Source organism: Bubalus kerabau, chromosome 20 (genome assembly GCF_029407905.1).
Source record: "Bubalus kerabau isolate K-KA32 ecotype Philippines breed swamp buffalo chromosome 20, PCC_UOA_SB_1v2, whole genome shotgun sequence".
NCBI classification, from domain to species: Eukaryota; Metazoa; Chordata; class Mammalia; order Artiodactyla; family Bovidae; genus Bubalus; species Bubalus kerabau.
The window spans coordinates 43,076,646-43,100,359 of record NC_073643.1 but is presented as its reverse complement, the minus strand read 5'-3'; the positions used below and the strand labels follow the sequence as shown (position 1 = coordinate 43,100,359).

Below are 23,714 nucleotides of genomic sequence, written 5' to 3'. Positions count from 1 at the left end.
GTCACAGAGAATTGGACACGACTAAGTGCATACACACACAAGATAAATAGAAAACAAAGTATCAATGGGATCTGTCAGGAGTCTAGAGTGCCCTGCAGCAGGATGAGCAAATAAATGTGGCATGCGGCTTGGACAGACAGCATTCATGGATTACAACTCATTCTCCCCACACAGTCCTCCAGACAACACTGACTGATCTTCCAGAAGTGGACCTCAAGATGAAACCTATTTGACATTCATGAGATATTTAAAAAGCCTGATCCCCTTGATATCACATCACCAGGGGGCAGGGCTGGGAAGAAAAGACTGAAAGGGAAGGAGAGGGAGGGAGGAAGAGAAGGAGAGAGGGGGAGATGGGAAGGAGGGAATGAGGTGGGAAGAGGGAGGGAGAGGAAAAGGAAACACACTTTTAAAACAAATACCTCTTCTTTTGTTCCCTGCAAAGACTACCAATTAGGGGTTCAGAGTAGAGGAGATGAGAGCATGCTCCACCAAAATATGCCTCTTGCCAGATTAATTATTTTCACTGAAAATAGTTAAAAAATAACACAGGCAGGAAGGTCTCTCTGATTGCCTCCTTTTACAGAGCATACATTTTCTGTGAGAAAGCTATCCTCCCTGCACCAGGAAGGAAAAAACAGTCTTATTACCAGGAGCTGATGCTGAATTCTATCTATTCAAACAAACCTACTAAAATCATGCTCATCTTCCATTGGTTTCCTCCATATATTTCCTGGTCATCTTCCCACAATTTATTTCCTCTAGAACAAACTCCATTTTCCTTTGTCATGTCATGTCTCCACACTTTTGTTTTTATTAAAATGCTCTATAAGCTCTCAAGCCTATCTGCTTCTTGAGTCATATATCTATATATATACACACACATATATGCCTCTGTACATCTAAAAATATTTCCATCGAGTGAAATTTAATGTTTTCCTCCTGCTTATCTGTCTTTTTTCAGCTAAATTTCAGGCCTAGACACAGAACTTAGGAAGGTAGAAGAAAAGCCTTTCTCCCCCTACCACACTTTATGACTACCCACCACAAAACTGTATCAAACTAAGCTTCTTTAAAAAAGTCAGACACACTCTGTCTTGACAGAATTAAAGAAAGAAAAATGAAAAATGCCCACATTAAGATAACTGAGCAATTCTCAGCATGAAGAAATTGCCCAAATAAAACTCAGTAACATTCTACTTTTAGAAGGATGGACAAGACTAGATACACAAAAAAATGTTTAAAAGTCCCAAGACCATAATCTCCCAAACTGTTCTCATTTTTTCTTGTACTCTCCAAAGAACCATTCCTCTGCTTTATCGCCCCACTGGCTGTGACTGGGTCTCCCTCAGAGCCCAAGGGACTGTGAGTAGGAGAAAGTAGTATAATACATATTTTTTTTCCTGAAACTTGGTAAAAGTTTTCCTCACACCAGCTACTTTTCGTGGTGACCTAGATCATCATTCACCTGGTATAAATGAACTTGGCTGTGAACAAGGTTAAGAATTAGACCTGAGGATGATCTATTAGTTCATCTTGCTTGTCTCATGGGGCAAAGCAGAATTGTTTCTCTGGAGAGTTTTCTTGAATGCTTTTTCCAAGTCTAACTCGAAATCTCATTCAAAATCTTGTGACTTTCCTCTTTCTTGCATTCCAGAGTAATTAGTTGAACAGCAATGATAGCCAATCAGAACCTATGGCTGATTCATGGTGAGGTTGGACAGAAAACAACAAAATCCTGTAAAGCAATTGTCCTTCAATTAAAAAAAAAAAAGAACACAAACTGTATTTACTCACGTCTCCTGGTGCTGGACTGCAAGCTCACTTTTAGGCATTATTTGTTTTCATAAACTGGACCTAGGATGCCTCTTTCTTCACTGCCTTTAATTAATAAGGAAAGCTTAATATGCACTTTCCCTCCCATCAATCTGGCACAAAAAATGCTGAATTGCTTTTGTAGTAATTTGAAAGGAGAGTTTGGGGCTATTAGAAGAAATTCACATCAGGCATTTCTTTCCATGGCCTAGTTATATTTTTCAAAGTGAAAGAATGTTTCAAGGAAAATGAAAAAACTTGGGGTACTAGGAAACTCTGCCCCATCTAAAGCTCTATTTTTCGATTTTCTACACAAAGACGCCTTATGGTGCATTTTAATAATGCAACTTGAAATATATTTTGAAAGAAGGAACAAGTCATAATCTGACCCAAAACAGAACAATGCCTCTTGCAGATTCTTGAACAGATATCTGACTATAGGAGCCCTGCTCTTTTGTCTCATGGTAATTATTTCATACATTTGGGGGCTTTAGAGGGAACCCATTTGAGCTTTTTAAGTAAAATGGTGTGAGGCTCTATTTCTGGAAATCTGGAGGAAAATGAGAATATGAAATTAACAGGTAGACTTCAAACCTGAACCAGAGACCCTGCAGGTCACCTTCAGCACTGAATATTCCAAAGTTGCCTTCGTTAAAAATGTAGACACAGCTTGAAAACATATCTGACTTTACCTTTTAAAAGTAGAATTAAAACTTTAAGAAGCTTCATGAATTTCTCTCCAATCAGGAAAGAAAATCCTCTGAATGAGATCTCTGCCTCCTTGCTCTCGGGGGCACTATCTGGCATTATAAGACAGAGGGGAAAAGTGCGCAGGCTCTCAGCACCACGTGGCCCGGTTGCTTCAGTCAAAGTGCTTTCTGATTCTGTTTCCTGTGGGTTTTCATCAGTTACTAGTTCATTTAAATCAGCTATTGAATGAATACATGTGAAATCTTAGAATACATTTAGAGATAGTATACTGTTTCATATTAAGCAAGCAGTCAGTGTTTCCGATTATTTGCAAGCACATGAGGGGCATCGGTTCTCACTTACCAGGCCTCAATCCACTTTAAAAACTGCTTACCCCTCAACTTTCCTCCCTAATTAGAGCATTTTATCTTTGTGAACCTTCACCGTGACCGCGTCGTGATAACCCTTGCCTAATACTCTGTGAAGAAATTGTTGCTAATAATCCACGCCAGCCTGAAGCAGATAGAGCAATGTGAGCAAAGAACTAGGTTGGTGTGAACTGGCTCAATGGCCACTTGGGGAAAAACACTGGAAGGGTTTTTACTGACCAACATGCTTTAACAAATGACATTTAAGTGATCTATTGGGCTTCCCTGGTGGCTCAGACGGTAAAGCGTCTGTCTGCAATGTGGGAGACCCGGGTTCGATTCCTGGGTCGGGAAGATCCCCTGGAGAAGGAAATGGCAATCCACTCCAGCACTCTTGCCTGGAAAATCCCACGGATGGAGGAGCCTGATAGGCTACAGTCCATGGGGTCGCAAAGAGTCAGACATGACTGAGTGACTTCACTTGGCATACTAGAACAGAGGTAAGATTACTGACCTACTGAGTCATTATAAAAATAGTTATGATAGGGTTTTTGCCATAAATCAAGAAAAAAAGATTTCAGGAAATAATTTTTCATGAAAAATTTCAAACATATATAGTAGGGTCGAGAGAAGGAGTCTGGAGCAGAATAGGGCTATTGATTACATTTTCCAGATGTCTTTCCTAAAAATCATCCTTGTAAGAATCAGGATGAGCTGTTTTAGGTAAATGTGGGGGTTGAGAGACCTTGGCAGACTATCAGCTTCATGAGGTTAGGGCTCACATGTGTACTGTTTACAACATGTGTGTACAAAATGCTAGGCTGTGTTTTGACCCCAGATGCTCCTCAGGAGGTGCTCGGGAAACACTCAACAAACAAACGAATGAGATTTCCTAGTACTGCCTGATTTTGCAAACAGAAAATCACAGCCTTTCTGAATTTAAACTTACAGGGTAAAACTCAAAACTGTACAGGCTGTTAATGGTATTTTGGTATTTAGAAAGAGGATTAAGACCTTCTTCAGCTAAAACGATGCATCACCCAGTATCTGCTGCTTGATCTGATTTGGCCTACAATGTAAATGATCCTGATAGAATTCTAGGTTCTATGGGGTTCTACTAAAATTCTTTAGCTAATGGGATCTTGAATTTAACTCATATTTATCACTTCCTTATAAATTCACTTGCCTTACCCTGGCTCTATTATAATCTCTAGAAGATACTGGACTTCCTTGGTGGAACCAAGGAAGTGAGTGAATATTCACCAAGTGAATAACAATCCTCCTGTCAGTGCAGGAAGACATGGGTTCCATCCCTGGTCTGGGAAGATTCCATAGGCCATGGAGCAACTAAGCCTACAACTGCTGAAACCTGTGCGCCTAGAGTTCTTGCTCTGCAACAAGAGATGCCATGACAATGAGAAGCCCTCACACCACAAGGAGGAGTAGCCCCTGCTCATCACAATTCGAGAAAGCTTGCACAAAAGAATGAAGACCCAGCATAACCAAAAATTAAATAAATAAATAAAATTATTTAGAAAAAGATAAGAAGATAGATACTTTAGTATACCAGGCTTCAGGCTCGTCCAGCTCACGGCTATCTTGTTATTCTCTATGGAGCATCTTTCTTCTCACCTCAGTCTCTTCCTCAGTATCTCAGTGGGTACTGAATTCTTTTGGAATGAAATTGAGATGACACACCTTGGCTCTCGAATATCTTTATGAACAGACTCCAAGCCAGCTAACGAGACACCCATCTCCCTGCTGCTCCTTACATAGACATTCATCAGCCAGGATGCTTAACTCACCACTGCCATCTCCGCATCGAGGTGAATGCCTGTTCCTGTGATTTACAAGTGATGCGCAGAGTGAGGAACACACAGAGAAAGAGAGGGAAACACTGAGGCACTAGCTCCTGGATCGAGCCATACCTGAAGCCAGTCACTCGACCTGGACTCTCTAACTGTGGCTCTATAAATCCTCCACTTACATTAGCCAGTTTGGGTATTCTGCCACTTGAAGCTCAGAGTCCTAACACATGTAAGAAGAAGGAGATGAGGAAAAGGGGGAAAATGATAAGGAAGAAAAAGGAGGCAAGAGAAGGGAAACGAGATATTTGTCCAAGGTGATAGGACTTGCCAGTATGGAATAGAAATCCAGAGCATTAAGACCAGAGTTTACTCTCTTTTCCCTGCTATGCCCCTACACAAATAGTTCTATTCTTCATTCCTACACATAGTTACTTTGAAGCTAAACAAATGAGAACTGGCCTGCCGATAAGACCCCACAAATACAAGACATACATCAGCCTTGAGTGACTTGTATTCTGTTTTCCTGGTGGTGTACATTTAAGAATTGCTTTCATAATTAAACTTCCCAAGGGGGATAAGGATGCCAGTTTTAATTTAAAGAAATACTAATGCTAAAATCAATTTGTAGGATATTTCAGTTGGATCAATGGATGTCTTTGTCACTAAAACCAAATTATTTCCCTACTAACGCTTCTTTGTAAGTATGTACCAAGACCAATCAAACTTTCTAGGAAGCTGCTACAAAGGCAGTATTTCCAGTGCCTAGATCAAATAGCCAGTGATCAAAACACAAGGTGAAATCTAGTATTTCATCCTTGAATGCAGAGCACTTGCATTTTATTAAACCACTTATTAGAGATTTTACATAGAATATGGGCTTCCTGGGTGGCTTAGTGCTAAAGAATCTGGCTGCCAATGCAAGAGACAAGGGTTTGATCCCTGGGTGGGAAAGATCCCCTGGAGGAGGAAATGGCAACCCACTCCAGTATTCTTACCTGGGAAGTCCAATGGACAGAGGAGCCTGGTGGGCTACAGTCCATGGGGTCGCAAAGAGTTGGACACGACTGACTGAGTACACATCACACACACACACAGAGACACAAGGTCGTATGCCTCCCTATATTCATCTTCCAAATGGTTTCATGATGCTCTCTGTGTAGCACAGCAGAAGAAAGACACTAGAAATGGATGTTATCTGTGCACGTGATATTGATAGCAGCTTAGTCACAGAACAGAGAGAACATGTGAGAATCACCACCACAGCTTTGCAACTGTGTCAGCAATAAGGACCCAGGCCCCCGAGCGTGATAATGCGACTGGGAGTGTCTCTGGATGCAATGCTGATAAGCCTACCGCACAATTACTAACTCTATTGATGCTGATGTGTTTCTTTAAAGACTGGATTTAATGATTCTACTTTTAAGATGTCCAAGTTATTAATGAAATGACGTGCTAAAACCTGAAAACAAGCAACCACAGTTAATCCTTCTAGTGGCTGCTGCCTCTAATACTTCGCACAGTCCATTCATTATCCTCTTTTTCTTGTAGAACAGCTTCACTGACACACAAAATTCTCTTACATCCAGGGAACTTCCCTAACCATCTGAATCCACGTCTTTACTTTTGACCTTAAACTTAACGTGTGGTCCTTATGACATGCCTCTTGGCATTTCTGGCTATTTTTGTGTGTTTCACATCCTTCCTACACAATTGCAAACACCTGGAGGACAGGTACTGAGTCTTACAGAACTTCTGAATCTGAAGCTTAGAACAACACCCTGCGAAGGACGTTACTGGTCACCACACACTCTTGTAGGTTAGTAGTTGATCATTTTTTTAAAAAGATAAAACTGGTTATACATGGGCTGTATTTTAAAAAAGTGTTATGCATATTCTTAAACAATATCCAAGTGTGAGCATGTAATGTGTTTGTAACTGAAGAGAGGCGCCTACTTATCCTGTGAAGAGGAGGATTTAGGACATCTCAAATACCAGTTTACAAAGCCCTCTCTGCCTTCTCAGCTTAGAAAATGCTACCCGAGAGAGATTTCTCTGTAAAGCAAACTTCCAGATTCCATTCTGCTCTGACCCAGACAATGAATTGTTGTGGTTTAAAAGCTATCGCTGGGAGCTGTGCTTATCAGCCACATTCCGAGGAGGCTGGGGCTACAGAAACCAGGCTGTGTGAGTGAATTCAATCGGACTTGGCCAACATTTTCTCAGTAAATGAGATGTCATGGGTCTGTATTTCCATTCAGCTGTCCCTCTGATTGGATTCTAGCCGCTGAGCAGGTCACTTTTTTTTCCCTCCGAGCCTCAGTCACCTCACCTTTTAAATAAAGATAAAATGCGCACTTCACACAATGTTGGAAATATAAAAATGCTTTATAATATAAAACTATTATAATAGTGCCTGCAAAGCCAGGCACTACCATTATCACCTTTTTACAGATGAGGTAACTGAAGATCAGAGCTGTTGAACAACTAGCCCAAGGTCACACGGCTATTAAGGAGGAGAACCAGAATCTGAACCTCTGCATTCTGGTTACAAAGCCTTACCCTCTTCACTATTCTGCTGCATGCAAAAAAATTAAAGCATGCGATGTGAAGCACTTTTATAACTTGCAATTTATTTTTAAAAAGTATTATTATTAATACAAATGATGCTCATTATGTTTTTTAAAACGTGACGTAACCAACAATTCTCTTAAGGAAGGTGCACACACTTTTGTCAGTGACACTGACAAGCTACTGTCAAGGGAAACAATTAGAATTGAATTAGCACATCATCGCAAAAGAACTTCCACTGACATCATTTCAGCCAAAGAACTTATTCTTCACTGGAATTTAAAAAGGGAAAAAGAAATCCATGCTTCATCTGACAAGAGGAACGCATTCTTGCAGCTCTGACAAGGCCAAGCCTCTGAAAAAACAGGTTAAGGGAGGTGCTTCCACTGCAAAGCATGAGTCCAGCATGAATCCCACAGAGGGATTCACACCACCATGCCAATTTCCACCAGCAAGTCAAATGCCAGCACCAAGCATCCTACCATAAAGCCTCGGGGTACCGAACTGGAGCCCAAAAGAGACATGAAGGGCCAGCCGCTGACGAGGCACGGCATGGCTGGTCCAGGCTCCATGGGTCAACAATGAAGCTCAAAACAGAGTGGGCTGTTCTCCAATCCTGCCTTCAACCTGTTTACTCACTAAGCTGCTTTGACACCACACCTGTTTCTGGACTAGCCTGGAAGCTCCCACAGCACAGCAGATGGCAGAGTGTTTGCATAACAAACGTTCTCAAGGGTCAGCCTGTGGAAGTGGCTGCAGGGACTGCTGAGGGTGGGACAGGACGGGCGGCAGGGGCCCTCTCGGGGGGCCACAGCACAGCCATCAATCCCAGACTTTGCTGGGGAGGCATCCCAACCATGTAGGGGTTGCATGAGTCTGAGCTCTGGGTGTACTGGGCTCTGCTCTTCCTTCTGACAGTGCTGTCCAGGATAACAAAAACCCATGGCTGTAAGATCAAGCTACAAAGGAGATCTTTGTTGATATTTAGTTGCTAAGTCATAATAGACTCTTTTGTGACCCCATAGAATGCAGCCCAGCAGGCTTCTCTGTCCATGGGATTTTCTAGGCAAGAATACTGGAATGGGTTGCCATTTCTTTCTGCAGGGCATCTTCCTGACCCAGGGATCAAACATGCATCTCCCATATTGGAAGGCAGATTCTTTACCACTGAGCCACCCAGCAAGCCCACAAAGGAAATCTAGTAAGGACATTAAGAACATGCATACATATATAACACACACACACACACACACACACACACACACACACACATGAAAGAACAAAACCATATAAATTTTAAAACCTAACTTCAAACATAATTCCAGCTAAACTTCCAACTTTGCACTCTTGAATTTAACTTGAGATTTAACTCAAGTCTAAACTTTGTAACTCTCAAATTTCAATTCCTAACTCTCAAGTTTCTTAATTGTAATGTCAAGTCATGCTTAGTCTTTTGAAGAGGGAAATCAAGTTTAATAGCTGACTGGAATGAGTTCCTATGATTTGTAAGATTGGTTTAAGGTCATACCTAGTCTTCAAAGGTTAAGAAAATCCCCACTTCATGTTGTAGAGTTTGATGCCAGAATACTGTCCTATCTCGGCAGGGCTATGGAAGAAATGGTTGCTAAATCATTCACTTGTCCATTAAAAAAAAAAAAAAAAGAATCCATGATACAAGAAATATAGCATAAAGCTCCTCAGTGGAGCAAATAGCCATCTTAGGGGCCATGCTTCGCAGACAACCTGCATGCCTGCAGAGACTATCCACCCCACCCTCTTCCCCCAGTGACATCTGATAGACTACAGTTTTCAACATGAAGAACTAGCTCTGCATGTTCAGCTCCTTTTGACTAGGGAGTCAAACTCAGGTTACTTGGAAACCAATGTGCTCAATATCAATAAGAATCCGGGGCCCATTAACAGGGTGAGTTGAGGGGACTGGAAAGAAGCTGAGATTCACCTTCACTCCTCTCCCAGGGTTTCTGTTGACTCTCTGATCAGCCTTCCTTCACCCAGGGGCAATGGCAAAACTGCTGAGGCGATGATGACAAGGCAAGTGAGAAGATGCTCTCTGAGGGCAGGGACCACCTCTCTTTGTTCTCTGCTGTCCTAACAGAAGCTAGAAGACAAGCTGGCCTGTGGCTGGGTCACAATAAATAACTGATACAAACAGAGTGCTCCAAGAAAGCCATTTGTGGCCTCCTGAATTACTCACAAAATCCTATGCAGGAGGGAACTGTATTCTTATTTCAGTTTCAGGGTCAAGAAAACAAAGCCAGAGAGAGTATCAAGACACTTGCTTAAAGCCACATAACTAAGAGTGAGCAGAGCTAGTCTCAATCTTCAGAGCAAAGAATTCTCATAAGTGAGGGAAATAGTTTATAATTTCAAATCTCTCAGATGGGGAGGACAGAGCTCTTTGTAACCGGCCTCAAGATTCATCCCATCAATTTAGGTTAGTAATACTAACTATGCTAAATACTGAAGTGGAAGACAACAATTCAGGTAAATTCAGTTAAAGAACCAGTGGATAGGAGTCAGGGGCAAGGAGAGCTCCCAAAATTAAATGCAAACATTGAATGTGTACCTGAATTGTTCTACAGAAAATGCCCAGAGCTTTCAGACTGAAAAGATTCTACGACCCTGCCAATGTTTAATGAATTAGCTGCTTATCATTAAATTATGCTTCCAATTGTCACCCCAAGCTTACTCCTTGGAAGAAAAGCTATGACAAGCCTAGACAGCATATTAAAAAGCAGAGACATTACTTTGGCAACAAACATCCATCTAGTCAAAGCTATGGGTTTTCCAGCAGTCATGTATGGATGTGAGAGTTGGAATATAAAGATAGCTGAGCACTGAAGAACTGAAGCTTTTGAACTGTGGTGTTAGAAAAGACTCTTGAAAGTCCCATGGACTGCAAGGAAATCAACCAGTCCTTTTTCCTAAAGGAAAGCAGTCCTAGATATTCATTGGAAGGACTGATGCTGAAGCTGAAACTCCAATACTTTGGCCACCTGATGCAAAGAACTGATTCATTGGAAAAGACCCTGATGCTGGGAAAGATTGAAGGTAAGAAGAGAAGGGGATGACAGAGGACGAGATGGTTGGATGGCATCACCTACTCAATGGACATGAGTTTGAGTAAGCTCTGGGAGTTGCTGATGAACAGGGAAGCCTAGCATGCGCAGTCCATGGGGTTGCAAAGAGTTGGACATGACTGAGTGACTGAACTGAACTGAAAGAGTCCAGTGGGCTCCAAATGCCTTTTGTATATCTGCTATGAGGGAAATAACTAGCATAAACGCTTGGTGAGTGTTAGATAGGAGAACAGTCAGTGTCTGCAAATACCCCAGGTGTGGAAAAAACCCTCTGAGATTGGTTAAGGAAGAATATTAGTTCACAATTCACGCTGCTGTCAGCTTTCATTCACAGTGAGACCAAAGAGCAAATCTATCAATAACCAATTGGTCTTGAGGATGGTTTACACCATGGGACTCCATATCAAGGAACAGACTTGATGGTCTTCAAAAATATGGAAAGGAGACAAGAAATACCACCTTACAGCAGTGCCTGCCAAGAGGATCTTTCTAACCATTTAATTTTCAATGATCTTCATCTGCAGTAAGAATATCCAGACTTAGGTAAGGCTCTGTACTTGGGGAAATCACCCTCAAGCTTAAGACATATACAAGATGTTCCAAGAACTGCAATATACCACTTGCTCCTATATCATCTTCAGAATCCCTTGTGATTCTAGGCAACATGTTTAACACAAAAGAGTCAGAAAACAGACAACATCTAGATGTGGGGAACCAGTTTGGCAAATTGCTGCTGGCTGCCTATACAGTTAAAGGCACCAATGAGTCCTTAAAGGAAGGAGGACACATTTCTTTCAAATCCTACAGAATTAATAGGATTAATTAATTAATTAATTCTTTCTCTTAAGAAAGGAGAGAAAGTACAGAATTAATCCAGAATGCCCAGACTCCAGAGAGAAAGATGAAAGAGTAAACATTCGCTCTTGCCATGCTGATTCACAGAAAGATAAAAGAAGAGGAAGCAAAGGAGGAAGAGCAAGAGGGAGAAGAAAGGAAGAAGAGGATATTAAAAAAAAGAGGAAGGAGAAGCAGCAGCAGCAGCAGCTGTGGCAGCTACAGTAAACTTTTCTAACTGGAGTTCTCCAAACTGGAATAAGATGGCTGTTAAAACAGTAAGCTAGCCATCACTCTAGGCATTTTACATGGACTTCTATGTGAACTAAGGCTATAAAATAGAGAAGATGGGTAAGTACGAGATGACTGTACTAAAACACCAAGAAACAAACACATGTAGTCCGTGCGTGATCCTTTAAAGCTAGTATGATGATGAGGCAGTTTACAGAGAACAAAGATGTTCACAAATCAACTCATCGCAAATTACACGCTTACTAGGTCTATTAACGTAATGACCTTGGGAGTTGACTCAGAGTCTTCCTTAACCTAACAAGCATGCTAAATATCATCAATTAGGTTGGCAATTAAAATTATAATTTATCTAACACATTTCCCTCACCGAATTCCTGCCTCTTTCTACGGCTCAAGAAGCTGTTGGGTGATCAGTAGCAGCTCTTAGGCCAGGACACTTGCTCGTGCTCTCTCTCCCTTTCCTCTCTCTCTTTTAAGCATTTCTATTATGGATAATTTATTAAACCTTAAATTTCTTTCCTATTTGTAAGTTTCAGCAAAATTTAGTCAGGTTTCAACAGCGTGTCAAGGGATAATTAGGACAGTTAGCAGTAATCTATCATTTCTCAGCTGGGTTTTCAAGCTTCCGCTGACTGTCGGCAAAAGTCCGTCAGCCCGTTCTACACAGATTACCATGAAATCTCATTTACCTTTGTGCAAATCACTTTTCCATTTAACTGAAGTGAGTTGAAAGAGAGTCAACCCATTCCTGAAAATCCAGCCACCAGTGTGTGCGTGCGTGCGTGCGTGCGTGCGTGCGTGTGTGTGTGATTGGAGGCCGTCTGAGGCCGGAGCTTCCAGTGAACTCCTATAATGGCTAGTGGGTGTTACAATACCACAGCAGCTTTTTCCACATGCTATGTGTTAGAACTGTAAATCAGGCAGCCCAACTTCAGGTTAGATCTTCAGAAAATAAACGTGGGACCCTACAGAGAGGCCGACGGCACCTTTTACAGAGCAAATATCGCCTCACACGTAGTCCACCAAAGATGGAAAGCCTGGAGAAGGCAGACACAACAGCTCTGCACCGTTTCCGTGGAGAAGAAGGATTTTATTCAGCCAGAGCTGAAAAGGGAGGACCTTGTGTTCTTTTGAGAGACTCATTTACTAGATGGTGAAAAATGAACGCTCTGGGTAATTTCATTTCGAATTGATTTATTTCTAAACGGGAGAAAATTGACACTTGGTGAAGAAAGTAAAAAGCAAGTCTCTGGGAAGAACCAGCTAGTCTCAGGTATAACCTAATTATTTGAACAAAGGAAATAAGAACAGAAGGCAAGGAGCAAGGTCACCCAGGAAAGTCATTCCATGCGATGAATACCTTCTTTTTCCCCTCCCAACAGACTCCCAGAAAAGTGTAAACTGACCCCTATCTCCAGTTTATTTCTGACACCTAAAACCTAATCAAAGTTCACTTTAAAGAAAATCTAATAGTTATTCTCAATTAGATTGCACAGCAAATTAAATCATAAATTTCTCTCTCCTAGCCCTGGTTTGTCACATCCCTAAAATACAACTTTCTACCCTCTGGCACTTTATTTAAATCTCTGAGGCCAGGCTCCGAAGCAAGTTATGGATTTGATAATTTGCTAATGTGGCCACAGTCATTGTTCTGAGCCATATTTATGATTTTATTGGATCTTAGAACAATCAATAATAATCCATCGATGTCCCTGACTCTGGGGTTTTCTCACAGTCCACAAATGGGGCAGTGGATTCATTTTTAATGTACTCACTTAGCACTCCTTCCCTGAGAGAGAGTCCTGCATATATTAATAAAGGCCAAGGAATGAATGACATCAGTGCCCATACCTTACCCTGAAGAATTAGCTGCAGGAGAAGATTTAACACAGAAAGAAGGGGAAGAATAGACTAACAGGACCCATTTTGTACAGCACCAGTCATTAAAGTTAATGGAATTACCCTGTGGTCATGCACTAAAGGGAGCCTTTGGGAAGTTAAGCTCTTCTAGGGCCATTGATTCGCAGACTTTCACTCCACAATCCCCATTGGCATCTGATGAGTATTGCAGATATTGCAGAAACACTTTAGAAATTGTTGACTCAAACTGCCAGTTAAGCATACTAAGGAGTAACAATAACTGAATATTTTAGAGGAGATGATCAAATGGAGGATGGTTTTCGTGGACAGTAGCAGAAAGTTCAAGTCTTCCTGGATGAAACAAGATGGGGACTTTATTAAATCATGTAACCAAAAGGTCTAGATGTCATACAGGATTCAGGGCTGGTTAATTCAGAACCCCCGATCATGTGACCAAGGATCCAACTTCTTTCCATCTCTGCCATTTGGGCCTCAGCATCTGGTTCATTCTAAAGCAGGTTGGAATCCTGGGAATACTAAGATGGTGGCCAGCAGCATCAGGGTCAGTGCCTTCTTATTTACAAGCATGCCTTCCCACATATCCTTCAGGATCTGGGAACAGCTATTTCTGAAGCCGAGGGAATCTTACTCTCTAAGTGACTTAGGTCAGGCTGATCAAAGTCATCGCTGTGGCAAAGAGTTGGCTGAAGCCAGCAATGGGCAGCCCCTGGGCCAAATCTTGCTCTCTGTGCTTTTGCAAATACAGTTTGATTGGAATACAGGCACACCCATTTTTACAAATCCATTTACATACTTTGAATAGCTGCCTTTGTGCTCTAAAGGTAATCGTATAATTGTGACAGTGACCATCAAGCCCTCAAAGCCTAAAATGTTTGCCATTTGGGCTTTTATGGAAAAGCTTGCCATCCTCTGGATTAACTAAATGAGGTTAGCACCTGGAGCTAGAGATGGATTCACATGCATCCTGTCTCCTTGGCTGCTAAAGAGCAGAGTATGGAGGGTATTCTGGGGAGACAAGCAGTGCCCAGAAGAGATATGACACCAAACTATGCAACTTCCTAGAAACTTGAAAGCCAGATCACTGTAGAGGATACACCATACTGAGCACAAGTGAAATACCCTCTGTCCTTAGAATACAATCCAAACAATAGGTACATTAAAAATAGAAGTACGACTCCTTACAGTGGTGTTGTACTTATGCCGGTAGAACAATGCCTCTGCTCATCTCTTCAAACGTATCTTCCATCATCACCTCTCTCTCCACCCTGAAGCCCTGCCCACCCAGGCTCCAGCAAGCTCCTTGACTTTGCCAAGCTCATCTCTGCTGCTGTTTCCTCAGCCCAGAAGTTTTTCCCTCCCCGGCCCTTTCTTTGGCTGGACTCTGCTCATTCCTCAGGTCTCAGCTTATGGGTCACCTTTGCAGTGGGCCTGTTCTGACCACCCTACCTGAAGCAGCCCATTCCCCTATCCCCCATCCCCCTCACTCTCCCCATGTTCTCCTTTTTCACAGCACCATTTACAGCCTTTCTAAAACTCCTCAAAATCTGCAATTATTTTACTTGTTCATTTTCATGTAGAGAAAGACAATAAGGTGAGAGTTTTTCCTTGGCAGTCTTTCCTCTCATTGTATCCCAGTTCCCTGAAGTGCTTGAAACATAGTAGGTACTCAATCAATACAGGTAGAAGGAATTAATATGAACTATACAACTTCTGTGCTTCCCTGGTGGCTCAGTGGTAAAAAATCCTCCTGCAGTGCAGGAGATATGGGTTCAATCCCTGGGCTAGGAAGTTCCCCCGGAAAGGAAATGGCAACCCACTCCAATATTCTTGCCTGGAGAATCCCATGGAGAGAGGAGCCTGGGGGAGTAGAGTCCATGGGGTTGCAAAGAGTCAGATGGGACTTAGTGAGTAAACAACAATATACAACTTCTACAACCTTCTTAGTCTTCCTCTCTTATAGCCCTATTTTACCTGTCCTTAAAGACAGACAAGGACTATGCCTCATTCCTCTTATTCTCCCAGGACCTGTACCAATATGTGGAACACAGCAGGCAATGGATGAATGAATTAAAGAATGAATCCTAGATATTGGGTTGGCCAGAAAGTTCATTCAGGTTTTTCTGTAAGATGTTATGGACAAACCCCGAACGAACATTTTGGCCAACCCAATACAAAAGCACGGGCAGGCAGGATGTTCATTTCCCGGGAGGCCGTAACAGGATGCTGTTGACAGCGAGGGAATCCTCACCCTCAATCACAGAGCAGAGCGGTTCCAGGCTGGAAGCAGCTACCGTAGAGCACACTGGGTTCCCAGGTGTAGAGAAGGATGTAGGACTGATTTAAAGGCTACAGAGCGGGATCATTTACGGGAAGGCAGAGATACTACAGGACTTTCAAGGTCACATGCCTGTCTGGGGTTCTCTGAGTCATCCCCTGCTCTGAGGTTCTTCCTCAAGAATGAGTTTCATCCCTGGTCATGTGACAGAAGAGCTGAGCTTGGACTCACATTTATTCCTTCAAAGATTAAACAGTGTCCTCAAAATTACCCTGCTAGAACTGGATTACATCTGGGAGTTCATACAATTTATAACCAACAGAAGAATTGAAACACAAATAAAAGGTCCTGTTGGGCGATTTTCGGGGCACCCATCTAGAGAGTATGATTAGAAAAAATTTTTTTCAGGGACCAAACACTGATACACAGACCCTGGGGCAGGGAGCAGAGATGTGAATATGAACATTAGGATAAATGGATTTCGCCACAAAGTAAAAGAATATGTGAGTTTACTTTGTTCACTCTATGTTGGTTATTCTTCTAAACCACTTTAGGCAAGGTCAACATCCTAAACAACTTCATGTTTATTTTTCATGAACCATCAGGAACAAGAAAAGCGTATTCAAAACTACAGGGGAAAGAAATGTGGGTTTTCATTACAAGAGCCGAAACAATTATCTTTATATTGAATGAGCCCAGAAGGATTGCAAACCATCATTTTCATCCTTTCCCTCTGTGGCGTGGGATTAATCTGATTCAGAAGGCTTCTAGCAATTTATGTCTCTCTTTCCCTCATCTTGGTGGATGAGTGGCTCTTCCAGCAAGAGGATTTGCTCTGAGACTGAAGGTGTAGGATTGATGTTTCGTGACACATCAGGTTAAAATTTCAAAACTATCCTTTCTCAGCACTGACATACTTCACAAATAAATTGGAGGACAATTTCTCACTGTGTGTGGCCCCACAGCCATTACACATTCTCACCAACCCAATGTTTTTCACTCAGATGTCATTAGAAAGGTCATTATTTGAATTCTTCCATGTATGTGCCTCTGCACCTTGCCATGTCTATTATTCATTACCCTGCCTTCCCTCTGACCCAGGCTTGGTCATCAAACCCTTAAGTCTTCCAGCTGCTTTTCAAGCCTTGAGAATTACTTTAGTAATGGCTTTGGCATAAAGGACAAACAGAATAATTCAGGATGAATTTGGGAATAAGAATCAAATCTAGGTCATCTAGATCAAGAATCAAAACCTATTAATATTAAACAAATAAAACAGCAGTTCATAAATCTGGGTAAGTACCAGAATCAATTGCAAGTTTAGGTCACATAGAATCAAAACATATTTAGCTACACAAATAAAATGGCAGTTCATAAATCTGTGTAACCATCATAATCAATTGGGGACTTTTCAAAAACCATTTTTTAGGGGCCCCATTATCAGAGCCCACTCATTGGAAAAGACTCTGGTGCTGGGAAAGATTGAGGACAGGAGGAGAAGGAGGTGACAGAGGATGAGATGGTTGCATGGCATCATCAACTCAATGGACATGAGTTTGAGCAAACTCTGGGAAATGGTGAAGGACAGGGAAGCCTGGTGTGCTGTGTTCCATGGGGTTGCAAAGAGTCAGACATGACTGAACAGCTGAACAACAAAATTAGAGATTTGAACATAGGAAGTCTGAGCACTAGTTATGTGCTTAAGATAAAGACAGAAGAAAGAATGGATGAGCAGAATCATGTCCCAATGGAAAATTCTTCTGATGGGATGCCTGTGAAATAAAAAATTATAGAGATAATTTCCTATATTTCTTCATAAAATATAAATAATATAATGGAAAACCAGGACCATATTAGGTAGGCGGTGAAAGGTCCCTGCACTCTGGACAACCCAGGGTGCCCCTTCCGCCTGGCCCTGAAACCAGGGGCATCTCAACACAGTGCTGCCTCTTTCACTAAGCAATATATAGATCCACACACTTTACACTCAAACAGATGTCTCCTTTTATATTTTATTATTTTTACTGAGTACTGAAACAAATGTTTTCAGTTTTGTCTGGATCTGGTTGAGCTGAAATGTCCAGTTTCAACCAAAGCACCCATTATTTTAGGGGCTTTCACTCCCTGTTCTGTATCTAAGGTGTGTAATGTGGCCTGTAACAAATTAATCATCTGAGAAGACTGAACTGACCACTCATATTTAGTCCAAACTATTCAATCCTTGTCAGAGGATTCATCGGAACAAGTTTTAACTACTCATTTTTTTTTAAAAAACAAAATAAACATTTTACCCAAGCCAGTTATGTAGATGTCACAGGTTTAAAACTTTAAATTTAAAATGAAGTGGTTACATGGAGTTAGAGAATTTTATGCACATTGTCCTAGACCTGAAACATACACAGCAAAATAGTGAGAGAACAGTATCTTCAGTGATTATTAGTACTTAGCACCCAGTATTTCACAGCAAAATGACACAGAATAAGTGCCCAACTGCATCAACAGAGGGAAGAAGGTGAGTCTGAATAATAATGCCTTACATTTACGTAGCACTTTAAGGTCTATAAAGCACTTTGCCTTTCACAATATATTTGATTTCACAGTGAGTAAAATAAACCCCCAAACTCTGAGCATCAGGTGGAAAAGATAGTCCACCGAAACCTGTAAAACACTGACATTAAAAAAGCATAAAAATATTTGCCACATTTTTGTGTCACAGATCCCCAAATAAATTTAACAGCCAATACCCACTTTGCTATATGTCAGGACCTCCAATTACTAAAGGAATTTGTTTGGTAGCACTAATGAAAAATTAAACATCTAAAACATATAATTCTGCTGTAAATTGGCATCCAGCAATAAGGTAGCATTTAGGTTAGTTAACCTTCACCTGTATAATAAAATTACAGAGAGAGTCCCCTGAGTAGTTTTAGATGGAAGTCACTTTATTCTAAGCAGAGAAAAATAATGCAGATCAATCTGTGTTGAGGGAGACAAAATATTTACAAAACACCTCCTTATGTATCTTTGGCTATGCTTACAGAGTGCAAAGCAGTCAATCCTAAAGGAAATCAACCCTGAAAATTCACTGGAAGGACTGATGGCTGAAGCTGAAGCTCCAATACTCTGGCTACCTGATGTGAAGAACCAACTCATTTGAAAAGACCCTGATGCTGGGAAAGATTGAGGGCATGAGGACAAGGGGGCAACAGAAGATGAACTGGTTGGATGACATCATCAACTCAATGGACATGAGTTTGAGCAAACTCTGGGAGACAGTGAAGGACAGGGAAGCCTGGCGGGCTACAGTCCATGAGGTCGCAAAGAGTCGGACACAACTGAGCAACTGAACAACAGCAACTGAGTACAAGGTGTTCTGAGGATCAGCTCAGATGATATAATGGAAAATCAGGCTTTCAGACAAGCCTGGGTTTGAATCCCAACTCTCCTATTTGTAACTTGTGTTGTTGTTCTTATCATTGTTGTTAAGTGACTGCCTCCATAAACCTTAGTCTAACTATAAAATATCAATGCCCTATTTTTAGATTCATGAGGATTAAGTGAAAATTATAAACTAATAGCAAATATTTATTGAGACTTTCCTGTGTGTCAAGTGCTATGTCAAAGACATTTACATGTATTGTAATGTTTGATCTTCACAACACCCCTATGAGGCAGGATACTATTAAGACCCTCATTTTATAACCTTATAAATAGATGAGGCTAAAAAAAGGTTGACTTTTGCAAGAGTCATAGAAATGATAGGTGTTAGGTCTGGGAAGGAAACCAGGCCATCTGGCTGCAGAGTCCTCCCTCTTCATCAGGAGTGTAGTCCTGGTGACATTTCCCTTCCACCCTCACTCCATCTGCAGCATTCCCCTCCGATCCACCTAAGCTGCCCTTGAGTTTAAGAGAACAGGGGGGAAATTAACAAATAGAAATGGAAGAAGACTAGAGAGTTTGGTTAATTTTCCTTTCAGTGCTTTGACCCAAATGGCATCATGCGATTCAAGATTAACTAAGTAGAAATGGAAAAACTCAGTGATTTGATACTCACTTAGAAGAGGGCTTAAGGGTTTAGAAGAAGAAAGAAGGAAGAAACTTTGCCACAGGAGAAAGACAGGCTCATTTCCCTTCTCCTGCCCAGAAAGCCAGGGATGAGGGCTTTTGCCTCCAAATCACCAGGCAGGGAAGGAAAGTGAAGGGGAAGGATGGGATTGGAGGTGTCCACTCCCACCTGTACACCCAACCCATCCCGTGAACACCAAACTGAATTTCGATTTACCAAATTCAGGCAAACTGGGTTCATTTTCAGAGCAGAGATGCAAATTGTAAGGCAACTGCAGAAGATAAAAGTGATTGCGTCCTGAAGATACTAATTCTTCAGCAGTAGACACACACATTAATATAAACATAGGCAAGGTGATTTTCCTCTTGGCTTTAATCAAATTATAAAAGTTCTCTGGCAAATTATAGCTCTCATGAAATTTCTTTCCAGATGAAAATAATAAATACCAGTCAAGTAAGAATCATTTTGATTTTTAAGATGTTGGTTTCTCCTTTCTCTGCACACCAAATATGAGGAATTCTTCTGGATTGGAAAGCAAGCTGCTATATGGACACCCCTCCACATCCCATAACTTCTTTGCTAAGTGGCTCTGCACTGGAGAGATCTGTACATGAACATCACTGACCGTGTCTGTTAAAATGCAGTGCCCTGGGTCTCACATCTGACCTACTGAGCCAGCAGAGGGGGCAGACAGGTTTCTGTCCTATTGAAGCCTACTTTAAGCCGTGGTGAAGAACACTGTTGGTTCAGGAGCACAGCTTACTCATTACCAGCAAGGGATACAGCAGAGGTTGAAAGTTATCAGGGCTGAGATTCCATACCCCGAGTAATAAGGCAGATGTCTGAATGTTCAAGTGGTCAATTTTGTAAGTTCAAACTAGATATTCAAACTAGGCAAGTGATATGATCAGAACAAAGTGGTTTTTTTCCCCCAAGAATGTAAGCTAAAAGGCAGTAATTAATAGTGAGAGAATTTACTGTATGAATAAATGAACTAGACAGGGCTGCAAACAACCTGTATACCACAAACAGCCTCATAAAGTGACACCTTAGCCTGTCTTAAGGACAAGAAAGCTGAGAGTAAGATTAAAAAGAACAAAAACGTGGACTTCCCTGGTGGTCCAAGGGTTAAGAGTATGCCTGCGAATGCAGGGGACACGGGTTTGATCCCCGGTCTGGGACGATCACACATGTCTTAGAGTAACTAAGCCTGTGTGCCCAACCACTAAGCCTGCACTAGAGCCCTAGAGATGCAACTCCTGAGTCCACGTGCCCTAGGCCTGTGCTCTGCAACAAGAGAAGCCACCGCAGTGAGAAGCCCGCACACCACGACTGGAGAATAGCCCCTCATTGGAAAAGACTCTGATGCTGGGAGGGGTTGGGGGCAAGAGGAGAAGGGGACGACAGAGGATGAGATGGCTGGATGGCATCACTGACTCGATGGACGTGAGTCTCAGTGAACTCCGGGAGTTGGTGATGGACAGGGAGGCCTGGCGTGCTGCAATTCATGGGGTCACAAAGAGTTGGACACAACTGAGCGACTGATCTGATCTGATCTGATCATGTCACTAAAGAAAGCCCACACAAAGCAATGAAGACCCAGCACAGCCAAAAATTAAGTAAGTAAGTAAGTAATAAAAAAAGAAAGAAACATGTATAAGGCCCTAGGAATAAGATGTGGTGGGCTGGGCATTCTATTCCCATCTTCATATTGGTTTCTTCTCATCATCACTCAATATATTTGCTAGGGTTTCCCCCCATTTGAAATATGAGGAAATAAATGTTCATAGAGGTTAAGAGGCTGGCCCAAATTCATAAAGCTAAAACTTCTATGGAGCCTCTTACTGATGTCAAAGTGTATTAGCTCCTGGACTTTTACTTAGAGCTAAAATGTCCTCTAAGTTCATGAATTGCAAAGATTAGCAAATCTTGTGGAAGGGACCAAAGAAACTCCTCAGTGAATGGAGAGCTTGTTTATTGCTATTTTAATTTGTAAATCACATTTCTTTGAAGGAGTTCTTTCTTTGTTCTTCTGAAAGCAATCCAAAAGAGTAATCACTAATGTATCAACAGTTAATAAGAGACACTTCCCACAGCGTTAACACTATAAAATTAAATATCTAAGTAGAGGATTCAAGCACCATAAACACAGAAGAGTGTAAGCAAGCATATTTTATAAATAGCTCTTATAAAATTCTAAATTACCTGCCTGCCATAAATCTCTCTCTTTAATATATCTAAAGCACTCTCCCACCTAAAGACGTACATAGTAATTGCTCTAAAAGCTCACATTAAACTTACTCAGTAGCATCTCTTTTAAAGGACAGAACATTGCCTTAATGATGTGGCTAGTTGAAATTACATTTTCGAGTATGATTTGGGAATTGGATTAGTGGAAATTCTGGTCTGTGTCAGTGATAGAAGAATAAGGGAGAGTCTTGATAGAAACTCCAGAAAACCCACACCTCCGACTGCACATTGAAATACAACATGTGCTTCTATAAAGTTAGGAGCATAGATTTGTTCTATCATTAGCATCTCCACCCTCCTCCCCATACCACCCAAGAAAGCCACAGTAAACAATGACAAAATGCAGGTTCTCATGAAGCTTACATTCTCCAGGGACTAAAGAAACAATATGGTTCAGGAAAAAAAAGTAACATACCAACAAATAAAAGACAGTGAAGAAGACCCTGAAGGAAATCAAAAGGCCTGGACAAAGAACGTTGCCTGCCATTAAGCCATCAGCTATTGCAGCAGCTCCTACCGTGCACTCTCAGGGGAATTCAGGAGGGAGAAAAAGTGGATATTGGCCCTAGATAGTAAAGATGTGTATCAAAGAGATGAGTTCAACAAGCCAGACTCTTGCACCTTCCCATACATAAAAAAGCAGTAAAATCATTACCCTGAGATGAAGGGTTTTTTGTGTGTGATTATCAGTAATCTTTTGATGTTCTACTACATTTTTTTCCAGTAAAACTCTGATATATCCTGGCTTCTCTTTTATTTCTTTGGAACAGTTCATCTGAGCTATCTGAGAGGCTGTCTTCCCAGGCTATAGTCCTCAGTAGGGTCTTAGAATAAAACATAACCCACAACTGTTAGGTTATGGGGTTTTGTTTTTAGTTGACGAAGGCAAACAGGATAGTGAGTGAGGGGCTTAGGAGGGCTGCTTCAGATGCGGGGGGGTGGTGTCTGGAAGGGCTAATGCTAAAGCAGCATCTGGTTGTACACGTACATGATGAGGTGCTGTGCACTTAGTTGCTCAGTTGTATCTGACTGTGTGGTCCCATGGACCATATCCCACCAGCTCCTTTCTCTATGGAATCTTCCATGCAAGAATATTGGGGCAGGTTGCCATTTCATACTCCATGGGATCTTCCCAACCCAGGGATTGAACCCGCATCTCTTGTGACTCCTGCATCAGCAGGTGGCTTCTTTACCACTAGCACCACATGGGAAGCCCCTTGTACATGGTGCTATGTATCAAGATATGTATACATATGTACATATGTATGCATGTGTGGATACATATGGTGGTGCATGGTTGAGGCCAGAAAAAAGGGATCGTTTCTCAAGCCTGTAGGATATTCAAATTGCTTCACCAATCACCTGGTGGATAACGGTGCCCTCTTACTTTTAAACTCAAACAGGAGAGTGAATAATCAGCTGAGAAGTAAGAGGTCACTTTTTCGTTTGATATTTTTCTTTCCTGTCACAAATGCCTCTTTGAGTAAGCTAGCCCACCTTGTTCCTCACTAAGAAGAATTTAAAGCCCACAAAACAAAAACCCTAAAGGGGCACCATGTTCAAGAGGCTGACTCAGCGGTGCACCTCCCCTAACAACAATGGTTGCTTCAGAGGAAGAGACCATTCCTGGGCTTATTGCTACTACCATGCAGTGTGAGACAAAAATGGTTTAGAACCCAGGCATTAGGTGGGATATCAAGAGACAGAAGCAAAGACAAACAAAAGAGTCACTGCGTTTTCCATGGCAGGTTGTCAAATACTGCCTCATAATATTCGACTGTATGAATTTCAAAATCTGAAATGCTC

General features: G+C 41.6%; 1 protein-coding gene across 2 annotated transcripts in view; it reads right to left on the bottom strand.

Moving 5' to 3' along the window:
• The window catches only part of FHIT (fragile histidine triad diadenosine triphosphatase), a 309,627-nt gene that overhangs the window by 281,011 nt on the left and 4,902 nt on the right, over positions 1–23,714 (bottom strand). The window lies entirely within an intron of this gene.